At 38.9% G+C, this 12,362-nt stretch overlaps 1 protein-coding gene across 24 annotated transcripts in view; it reads right to left on the bottom strand.

Annotated features, from left to right (window-relative positions):
* SLC17A1 (solute carrier family 17 member 1) overlaps positions 1–12,362 on the bottom strand; it is a 269,472-nt gene that overhangs the window by 161,155 nt on the left and 95,955 nt on the right. The gene's annotated exons all lie outside the window — the stretch shown is intronic.

Raw genomic sequence — 12,362 nt, 5'->3', positions numbered from 1 at the left:
CGTTTTGCTCAACTGTTCTCTTGAGCATCCTATTTCACAAATGGTTCATGATTTGCTGTTTGGAACGCTGAAATGATAGGAATGGCTGATCCAAGCAGCTCATGAGGCACACAGGTTTAGCCAATAAAGAAACTGCACTTCTGGGCCAAAATATTCATTCAAAGAGTGGGAATGCCACCCAATCTTTCCTGGGATTCTCAGACCTGGAAATTGAAGGGACGCATTTGTACAGGTGCAGGGCAATCTGAAGACTTCAGAAAATTAACCCAGAGCTGTCAGTGGCTAATCTCTTGTTCTTAGAACAAATTAAGAAAATGAAGGCAACATCAGAAAAAAGAAATTCTGTGGCTCCCCTCTCTAAGGACTTAGTCCCAGTAGCTTTTCTTTCTGTTCTCAGAGTTATTCAGGTTACTTTTAATGTCTCCCCTATTTTTCCTTAATATATTTCAACTACGTGTTTCACTTGCAAGCACATTTGTCTGGCAAATTCAAGGGACAGCTTTCAACCTCTGTCCAGCACCACTGTCAATGAAATGTGTTTGGTCATTAATCTGGGTCCTTCATCTCAGTACTTTTTTTAGTACTGAAATGAAAATGGCCTTGCTTTTAATTATGGTGTACCACTGAGGTAAATACAGAATAAGTGAGAGAGAGGCAGAGGAGAAGGATGAAATTTAGTTAAGGGATGGAATTTTCCTCCTTCTTCTAATGATATAAGGTAATTAAAAGACAAATTTAACACCAAAAAAGGAGTATGTCTGGCCCTTTGAGAGTATTTGTGGATCATCAGAACATTCTGACGGGGTCATCCTTTCCGGGTGGGGATCCATTCCATGCAGTCACCTTTTCAATCCTTACCTCTACTGCCAGAATCCATATGAGGGCAATGAGATAACGTCAGTCTGTCACTCATGGTTCCTTCTCTTACCCAATGAGTCATCTAAAATCTTGAAATTTTATCAGACCTGGATCACATTTAACTAAGTTTGCCTCCAAGCCCTTTCTACCCAGGAGAAATAAAAGTGACACCCTCTTGTCTTTTCCATCTTGAACTTTACTTTCTTACATGGTCCAACTAAACTCATCAGTGTGTTAATCAACCAATAATATATGACCATCATATACTAAAGGCACCCAAATAACATGATGCTGGAAATAAGAGACAAGCTTGCTGCATTCACTGAAATATAATAGTGATATTAGATCACAGTTTCCCCCTTAAAAAAATCTGGCAGCAAAATTTAGGTTTTCCCAAATGAACAGTCTCTCCTCTTGTTACCATAAATAAATATAAAAAATAAATCCTGTGTGATATAAGTCATTTCATTCCTGATACCTTTCTTCTGATTCTCCTTAATCCCAACCTTTCAGGTTCTGCTTGGATTCTAGTTGGTATCTGTGTTCATTCTGGGTTATCCAGGATCTCAGATCATCTCAAGGGCCCCAGTAGGGCCTAAATCCAGTAACAAGTATTCTTATAAGAGACAGAAGAGAAGACGCACAGAAGAGAAGATTGCGTGGCAGATGAAAGCAGAGATTGAAGAGATGCAGCTACAAATCAAGCAACACAAAAGATTCCTGGAAGCCACCAGAAACTAGAAGGGAAGCATGGGACAACTTATCTCTCAGAGCATCCAGAAAGAACCAATTGTGCCAGCACCTGATTTTGGACTTCGTCCTGCCAATATTACATGAGAACAAATTTCTATTGTTTTAAACTACCCAGTTTGTGAAAATCTGTTCTGGTGACCATAAGAAATACACTCTGTTAAGAGGATGAAAAGACAAGATACAGGTTCAAAGAAAATAGTTGCAAAATACATATTTGATAAAGGGCTAGTATCTAGAATATATAAAGAACTTCCAAAATTCAACAGTTAGAAAATGTTAAAGAATCCAATTAGAAAATGGGCAAAAGCATGAAGGGACATTTCACCAAAAAGGGTATACAGATAGCAAATAAGCACATGAAAAGCTATTTAATACCATATTTTATTAGGGAACTGTAAATTAAAACCACAATGAGATACCACTATTATCTCACACCTATTAGAATGACCAAAATCCAAAACACAATATGACAATATGAAATGCTAAGTAGGAGATGAAGCAACAGGAACACCCATTCATTGCTGTTTGTAACACAAAATGGTATGGCCACTTTGGAAGACACAGTTTCTTACAATAGTAAGCATTGGCTATTTGATCCAGTAATAGTGCTCCTAGGTATTTATCCAAATGAGTTTATATGTACATTCACACACATACACACAAAATGTTTATAGCAGCTTTATGCACAATTGCCAAAAACTGGAAACAACCAAGGTGTTGTTCAACAGGTGAATGGATAAATAAACTATGTTACACCCATACAATGGAGTATTATTCAGTGATAAAAAGAAATGAACTATCAAGCCATGGAAAGGCATGGAGGAATCTTAAATGCATACTGCTAAGTGAAAGAAGCCAGTCTGAAAAGACTACATACTGTATGAGTCCAACTAATCATATCATGGAAAAGGTAAAACGATAGAGATAGTAAAAAGGCCAGCAGCTGCCAGGGTTTGGTGGTGTGAGGGGGCAGGGATGAACAGGTGGAGCACACAGGATTTTTAGGGCAGGGAAACCATGCTGTATGATACTATAAGGTAGATACAAGACATTATGCATTTGTCAAAACCCACAGAACTTTACAACACAAAGAGTGAATCCTAACACAAACTATAGACTTTAATAATAACATATCAATAGTGGTTCATTAACTGTAACAAATGTACCACACTAATGTAGAAGAGGAGGTACATGAGAAGTCGCTGTACTTTCTGCACAATTTTTCTGCTTTAAACCTAAAACTGCTTTAAAAAATAAAGTCTATTAAAAAAAAGCCAACTCCAAAAGATTACCTACTATAAACTCAATTTATAGTACATTCTTGAAACGACATAAGAAACAGAGAATATACTAGTGGCCCAAGAGTTGAGGAGGTGGTAGCAGAGAAGTATCTGTGGCTATAAAAAGGCAACATGAGGGATCCTTGCGGTGATGGCGATATTCTATATCCTGATTAAATCAATAGCAATATCCTGGTTGTGATATTGTACTAAATTTTGCAAGATGTTACCTTTGGGGGAAACTTTTGCACCACGACACAGCCTAGCCCAGACACCATCAACCCTTGAATAGGTGACTAAGACAGCCTCTTCTCCAGTTTCTTGGTTCCTAGTCTTGTGCCTTGTAGACCATGCACCCCACAGCATCCAAGGGAAATCCAGTCCCCTTATCCACCCCATAGGACCCTTCATGGTGTGGCCCTGACCACCACTTTGATCTCATCTCCCACCATTAACCTCACTCACTCTGCACTGGCTACGTTGGAGAAACTTGCTGGTTCCTTTGCCTGGAATGTTCTTGCTCAGAGCTGCCTCTTTCTCATCATTCCCATTTCAGCTCACATATAACTTTCTCACACAACCAGGTAAAGTAGTTAGATTTGGCAAAGTAGTTGCCCTCTTCTCCAGATGCTAGTTACTAAGTCACTGTCACCGCTACTCTCATTTTCTTCATAGCAAATGTCATTCCTCTTTCTTTTCATTTTGTGCCCCTCCTGGAGACTTTGCTGGAGTTAACAAGGCAGTAGAAGTTGGGACAAAGCTGATATAGGGTAAAGGATGCTGGTGTGGACAGTACGCTGGCATTATTGCTGGTTGCCAGAAAAACTAGCAAGTGCTTCTGTAATAATAAGTAGAGAGAGAGGAAATTTAATGAGAATTGAGTCCTTCAGTCACAAATGCAAGAGAAAGGGCTAAGGTAGCAGAACATTCCACTTATTGGCTCAACAAATATTTACTGAATCAATGAAGGGACAAGTGGTCAGTGAACTCTTAGGCACTGGTACACTAGAAGAGTCCTTATAGGTGTAACCCTTGGGGGAAAATATTACTCTGAAAGCTATGTCTTCAGTTCTGTGACTGCTAATAACTCTGTCAATTAAACTAATTTCCCTAAGGTGTAGACAGACATGATAAGCAAATTACTTATACAGCAGGATATTCAGTCCCTTCTTGTGACAGGTTTCTTCTCAGTTAGCAGAGCCACTCTATTTTGCCAATGAACAATGATTTGGATTTCAATTCAACTTTCAGTTTGTTTCTGAATTTCAGGGTGGACTGGGGAGCTCCTTGGTCTCCAACATCTGTGCTTTTGAATGACGTAATTAGGCAACTGTTCTGTTAGTTAACCACTACCAACTGTAGTTGTGACATGCACAGACATTATGCAATGTTTGCACTTATACTTAAAAACAAATCATCAAAGAATCAGATATATACTTGTTTTATGTTAATAAAAGTAGTACTCCATAGAGAGAAATTAGAAATTTTATTTTACCAGCAACTCCTGCCCTGCCCTCACTTCCCTTTATATCTGCTCAGCCCCATAACTTTTCTGATCACTTTCAGAGAGTGAAAAGTCCATTGGTTATTTTCAGCCTCCAAATAATCTCATGTTATAATTAATAGCTGCAGTCTGATGAAAAGCATAAAACTCCAAATTTTATCTAAAAGTAGATCTCGAGGGGTATGTGGCCCCTCGAGACAGTTCTCTTGGGCAGGATTTTAAAAGGCTGTAAATTGGACCTCTCCTGAATCATTCGTATCTGGTTCAGAAAGAACCTGCAGGTCTCTGTCCAGGAGTCTTTGCACCTGCTGCTGTGGGAGGTTTCATGACCTCTCGGTGTGCTGTGGGCCCTTCTCTGCTCTGCAGCCTCAGGCCAAGAGTCACAGCCCCATGGCCTTAGATTCTGAGGCCTGTGTCACTCATCAGTCCCCTTCTCTCTCTCACACATACACACCGGCATGCACACACACAACCTCCAGGGGACATAAGTCAATCTCTGGGTGACCCCTTTGCAGGCAGCAGCTATCGTTTGACTTGAGGTGAGGGGCGGCACCCACTTGCCCTCTTTCATGAAGGCAGGGTGAATAAGAGACGGAGCGTACCAGCAACTACCTCTAAAGAAACCCTCTCAGCTTCTTCATGTCAGTCAGTTTGTGCCCTTGAAGTGGGCTCAGCAGCCTCCTCCTTCTCCAGTCTTTCCCATCGTTTTGGAATGAAGGCAACATGTATTGTTTTCCTCTCAGAATAGGATATGTTCATTCAAATTGGAGTCAGAAGAGTGCTATTTGAACGTCCATTTACACTTAGACACATTACTGCACATGTACACAGGTGCACACAATTTCTGAAGGTGTCAGGATGAAAGATTCCACACACTGTGACCCCAGTTTTTGTGACAGCTTTCTGTTGTTGCAATTGTAAACGTTTTTTTAATCACAGTAATAATTCACAAATACATTATTGCTGTAACACATTTAAACACCATAGATAGAATTAAATCCCCCGTGGCCATCCCTCCCCAAGGGAGTGTTCCTCTGCCTTCCCTTATATACAGATGACCAGTGTTACCAGATTCATGCATCTTAATTTTAAAACCAGAGCTCAGGACAATGTAGATGAGAGCTGTCACTCTCTCAGCATTGTAAATTTTCTATTCATTTATAACATAAATTACATAATGGAATATTATGTATATGTATGTTTTACTTATAATCTTATACTTACTATTCTACAATGTACTTTTTCCACCTAATGTCTGTTAAATCTTTATATGCTTTTTAATATAGACCCAATTAATTCTTTTTGACTGCTGTATTCTAAAATTTACATGTACTTTACTTAACTATTTAAATATTAATGATCATTAGTTGTTCCTGATTTTTTACTTTTACAAATATTGCTGCTACAAGGAGTGTCTTGGGACATACTCTGTGCGGCTGTGCAGACACCATGAAGCAGCAATATCAGGTAGAAGGAATGCAGTTTGACCACCATAAATAACAGCTTATTACTCACACTTCTGCCTAAACTTGGTGATAAAAGTCTTTTAAATATTTATGAAGGTTGATGGGTAAGAGATAGTATGATATTGTTCTTTTGATATCCATGGCCTTCCTTTATAGTAAGGCAGACTGCATTTCCCACTGTTTGTTCTTCATCTGTATTTATCTATTCTTCTGATAGTGCTCTTTACCCATTTTCCTATATTTTGTCTGTTTAAAATTATTTTGAAGAAGTTTAAAAAACACCTCTCCCATGTCTGATATCATACTGAAATGGATTTCCCCCCTTTTGTCAATGACCTTTAATGGCATCTATTATAAATAAGGCCTGTGCTTTTTGTATCCTGCAGTATACAAAAAGCAGTATACATATACTGCAGTCTTATGATATGTCTAGGTGTAAATTTCATTTCATTTCTTTGGCTTGACACTCTTTGTAATTCTTGAATCTGAGAAATCTTGTGTTTCATCTATTGTGAAGGAGTCCTATTCATTATTTTTTAAAGTATTGCCTGTCCTCAATTCTCTTTATCTTCTCCTCCTAGAAGTCTTATTCAACATATGTTGGACCTTTTCACTGCATTTTCCAGATCTCTTAACTTTGCTATCATACCTCATTATCTCACTCAGCCTTATTTGAAATAATTTACTTAGCTCTATCTTCTACTTCACTAATTCTTTCATTAGCTATGCCTAGTCACCTAGTTTCCAATTTCAATGCCTAAATCTGTCTTTTGTATTTCAAGCAGTGTCTTCCTTAAATCTGCCTGTTCTTTTTGGTATCTTCTTATGTTTTAGAGTCTATCTTTTATTTCTTCAATGATTTTAAGCGTGCTTATATAATGTTTTTATCAGCACATTCTATTTTGTTTTTGAAGTTTTCAGCAGTTTAATCCTGCTGTGTGTTGAGTCTAAGGACTTGCTTTGGATGATCACTTCTTTGAGTGTTTATAATTTTGGATCTTGAGGTCATATTAAGAGGAACTTCATCTTCAGTAGTTCTGTGTGAAGTCTGTTGAGCAAATCAGACTAGGCCCAATTCTTACTTCAGTTTTTCAGCGGAGGAAGAGTTCTCAGATAGTGAAGACAGTGTGAATTCTAACCCCTAACTACCCATAACATAGTTATGAATTTTTGTAATTTTCAGAAGAGGCTCAGGACAATGTAGATGAGAGTTGTCACTGTCTCACTTGTTGCAAAGGGCAGAGCCTCCAACTCAGTTCTGAACCTACTTGAGGCTTCTGGCTCTATCTTAAGATCTCTATTATAACTGCCTTCCTAACATGAGTCTAAGGCTTTATCCTTCATCCCAATAGGGACCTGGGTCTCAAGCCCCTGCATCAGTGAAATTGATGCCTCGTACCCAGGCCCAAGATCTCTGAAGAGTAAGCTCATACCTCTAAATTTTCATCACATCCATGGGGATATCTCTTACTATCTTTGGATCTATGCATTTATTATTTATTTTGATGTGGACCTTTTTTATTTATTTATTTATTTTCTGGTATGAGGGCCTCTCACTGTTGTGGCCTCTTCCGTTGCAGAGCACGGGCTCTGGATGCGCAGGCTCAGCGGCCATGGCTCACGGGCCCAGCCACTCTGCGGCACGTGGGATCTTCCCAGACCGGGGCACAAACCCGTGTCCCCTGCGTCGGCAGGTGGACTATCAACCACTGCGCCACCAGGAAGGCCCGGACAGATATCATCTTGATCTTCCTATCCCTTTTCTCCCAGGGGCCCCTGAGCTTCTGCCTGGGTTCAATGACAGATATCATCTTGACCTTCCTATCCCTTTTCTCCCAGGGGCCCTTGAGCTTCTGCCTGGGTTCAATCAAATAAATGGAAGCCACTTTATAATTCCAGAAAAAAAGAGGTTTTTTATAGGGGATGGAGATAGTCCACAGAGTTTGGGAGGCTGGGGAAGCAAAAGTCAAGTTAGTCACTTTCAGGAAATACTGAAGTATAGGTTGGATGGGAAACCACTAGCGATCCTGTGTAGCACATAGTAGGCAATTTTCAGGGGGATTCACACAAGGCCCAGGCAAAAACCCCACATCTACTATCACCGATCCTCATACTCCTGCCTGTAGCGGCCTCCGCAGCACAGTGGCTTCTCACTGTGTTCAGCCTTCCAAATCCTGCCCGAATGCCCTCATTATTAGAACTCTGTTTGCGTGTAGGTTGAGGATTATAGTTTCCAAGTATTTGTCTGTTACTGTGAGGAACTGAGAAGAGTAGAGATGGCAGTGAGAATTAATAAACAATATTGGGCATGGCTTCCTTGCTCCCTATCAAAAGCCTGCACGGAGGTAAATACACCCTGGCCTATGTTAGGAATGTCACCTAAAGATGAATCTGCAATAATATTCCTTTCTGAAAGTCACAGAAACCAGTAAAACAAGCACAACAGTTTGAGAAATGTTAAAACTTGGGAATTTTTCCTACTACACACTACAAACTCTAAGGCTTGCTGATAGATTTAATACAATTTGGATGAATTGAGAGGATGCCAAGAGCAGACAAAACTCTCATCCTTGGAGCATGGCCCAATGTTATAGGAAGAAAGGGGAGGGCACTGGGAAGCCCCAGCTGATGCTCCCCAGCTTAGAGCGGCAGTGTCTTGAGGCTGGTGGACCACAGGCAAGGTGAGGTCTTCAGTGCTAGGATATGGTGGGTGAAGCTTCTCTATGCCCACATCCTGATGTTTTCCTCTCGACAGCTCATCAGTCTTTCTAAACATCTGCCGCTTAGCATCTTGGGGCCAGTGCAACAGAGCAGAGGAAGACATGCATGACTGCAGAAATTAACTTGGAAATTTGGGGGATGTCATTGCAGAATTAAAGTGGAAGAATAGATAGTTTCCCTTGTATTGGTGAAAGAATTCCAAGATGCCATCCTCCCACCAGCTGCCTCTTGCCCACACACATACACCCTATTACCAGCACATGACAAGAGGACTCCAACAAGCCAAGGTGGCCCACTGCAAGGGTTACAACACATGGGAACAAAGTCAGCACATGATTGGCTTTTACAGTCCAAGACTGGGGGTGGGGGTAGGACCCCCAAGGGACCTATGTAAATACTTCAGCACAAAAAAAGGGAAACAAATATGTTAAATAAAAGAGAGATCATTGTATAATGAGGGCATGCCTATCAGGCACTATTCTAAGCACTTTGTATGGATTAATTCATTGAATCCTCACAATAGTCCTTCAAGGAAGGTACTACCAGCATCATCTCCACTTTACAGGAGCAAGAACTCAAGCACAGAGGGACTGAGTAACTCATTTAAGTCATCCAGGTGCTATCTGATTCAAACCAGAGTGGTCTGATTATTAACCATTATATTACAGTGCTGTGCTTATTTTATCTGGGGAAATTGAAGAATATTTTCATTTCCAATTTCTCCAAGTTCTCAAGAATAATAATAATTAAAAAAGCTTACAGTGTATGAAGTACACTGGATCAACAGGAATCAACAGGAAAAGATTAAAGAAGATGAGAAAGAAAACTAAAGAAAATGTCACTTCAAAATTAAAACAATTAGTAGTAGCAAGGAAAGAAATTATCACTATACAAAATCAAATCAGCAATGCAGAGCTGAGGCTTGACTCAGTCATGGAAAAAGCAGAGGGGTAGTAAAGCAGTGGATCAAAAGATAATGGGTGTGAAGAAGGGAAGAAAACAAAGATTGTACAAAAATAAATAAAAGCAACTTAATTAAGCATCAGTTTGCTGAGTTTACAACTTCAAGGGAAGTATGTTTAGAAACAAAGTAGACAACTCAAATGTAGAAAAAATGTAAAATCAAATCATGAAGGGAATTGAAATGGAAAAAATATATAAGAGCTGATTCTTTGGTAAAGAAGATTCCATTCACAGCAATAAAACAAACAATTCACTATTCAGATTGATCAAAGAGATTAAATACAAGCAATCATGGGGAAAAGGGAGACAGAAGCATTTAAAAGGTATAAGGTACTAATTATGGGGAAATAGATAGAGTACATGATTTTCTATGAAACTATAAGTTTAAATTCAGAAAAATTGTACATGTCAAAAAAACTGTGTAATAAAGTGAGAAAATTGTCCAAAAGTTATCCCTTTTAACAAAACAAATGATTTGTGTCCTGGTAGATTCACTAGAAAAATTCTATGAGATTTTTAAGGAGCAGAAAATGCTTATGTTTCCTATGCAGGAGAAATCCAAATAATTTTTGTAGATACCCACCTTAAGAAGGTAAAATATAGCTCCTTACTCCTTAAATGTGGACTGTGCATGTGACTTCTTTCAGAGCACAGCATGAAAAGGGCGAAAAAAAGAATAACTTCACAGTTAAGAAACCTAGCAAATACTATCTCAAGCCAGGTGATCAAGGTTAATAGCAGTGATAGATCACATTGATAGCATGTATCCTTGATATGATGTGATGAGAATGGCAGTTTACCCCTATGGTCAACCTCTCAAAAACACACTATCTCAGTCTAATCACGAGAAAAACATCAGACAAATCCCAGTCGAAAGGACACACTACAAAATATATGTGACTGATACTCTTCAGAATTGTCAAAGTCATCGAAAACAAGGAAAGGCTGAGAAACTGTCATAGCCAAAAGGATCCCAAGGAGATGTGATGATTAAACATACTATGGTATCCTGAATGGTATTCTGGAACAGAAAAAACTATATTAGGTGAAAAGTAAGAAGTCTGAATGAAGAATCGGCTTTAGCTAATAATAATACATTAATGTAGGTTCATTAATTGTGACAAATGTGCCATACTAATATAAGATGTTAATAATAGGGGAAACTGGGTGTGAGGTGTACAGGAACTCAGTAATTCTGTAAGTCTAAAACTGTTCTAAAACAAAAATGTATTAAGAAAAAAGAAAATGACTATGTACCTAAAATACTTCAGATCGCAGACTGAAATGGAAAGCTTAAAACTTCCTTTCTTTACAAAGCTAACATGGCAAAAAATCACATACACATACACACACATTCACAAACTACAAATTAAGCTCAATTATATATGCTAATGTAAAATTCTAGCTAAAATATTAGGAAAATAAATCATGTGTTTTTACTAAAACAGCCTAGTAAGAAGAGATCATTCCAAAAATATAAGGCTAGTTGAATATTATTAATAATAACTATGATGAACTTACATAAGCTTATTCAAATTTCATCACAGCACCTTGAGGCTCTATTATTAACCCCACTTTACAGGTGAAATACTGAAGCCACAGAGAGTTAAGTCAGTTGCCCAAGAACACACAGCTGTAAAGAGAGCAGATCCAGCAGTCTGGTTCTATGATGAAAATACATTTGATCAAACTCATTACATTCCCATAAAAATAAAAAAGCAAAATGGGATAGCTTAATGCCATAAAAGTACAAGAGCCACCAACACCAGCAACATACCTAATGGTGTAATGTGACAAGTATTCCCAGTAGATTCAGATATGGCAGGAGTGCCCACTCTCTCCATTCCTATTTACCATTGTTTAGAAACTGCCAGTGAATAAAATTACCCAAGAGAATAGAGTATGTGTTACAAACGGCAAAAAGAATCACCTATTTTTTCCATTATTTGCACATAACGTGTGTATGTGTTTAGCTTTCTTATCTAAACCTAAGGGGGAAAAACAAGATGAAAATGGTAGGGAAAAGGACACAGTTATGGAACCAACAAAAAGTACTTTAAAAACCTGTGTGTGACTTAACTGAAGATAATTATAAAATTCCACCTTGGGACAGAGAAAAAGACTTGAATACATGGGGGAACCATGCCTGTTCTTGGCTGAGAGAAGTCAATACTATAAATATGGCAATCCCTCTTAATTTAATCTGCCATATCAATATGATATTGGTCAAAATTCTAGTGTAAATTTTGTGGATGGGGAGGGGAGAGTCAACTAAATGTTCCCAGAATTAAACCAAAGGTAAGGATCTGTCAATTCCTGGAACTTAATAAGAATATTGCTACACAGGAGGGAACAGTGCTGGCCACTCCAACTATGTTTGCTCCCTTGCAGGAGCCAGGAAATGGGGCACCCACATGCCTTGAGGACAGTGATCACACATTATACCTCTGAGATTTCTCTCCAGGGATAATCACTCAATCCTGCCAGCTGTTGTCAAACTAATCTATAGGGACTCAACCCCAGGGATAACCCCAGAGTTCCCATGGATCACTGGGAAATTTTTTGCAAGCCTAGATTATAATACCAAGATGATGTTTAAATACTTCTATAGTCTAACCTAACCTTCCTTTCAAACCTCATCTCCTCCCAGCCCCCGAACATATGAAATCTGCCATGTTCCTGGTTACATATGGTACCAAAAGCCATCACAGCTGCCCAAGTGGGGCACTTGGGAATCATTTCCAACAACTTCTCTCTCTTACTGTCCATATCCAATCAATTACAGCTTCCAGCTAATTCTTTCTCTAAATTCACTTC

Source organism: Mesoplodon bidens (genome assembly GCF_964165515.1).
Source record: "Mesoplodon bidens genome assembly, chromosome: 10".
Lineage (NCBI taxonomy): Eukaryota > Metazoa > Chordata > Mammalia > Artiodactyla > Ziphiidae > Mesoplodon > Mesoplodon bidens.
This window is presented reverse-complemented; position numbering and strand designations above follow the sequence as displayed.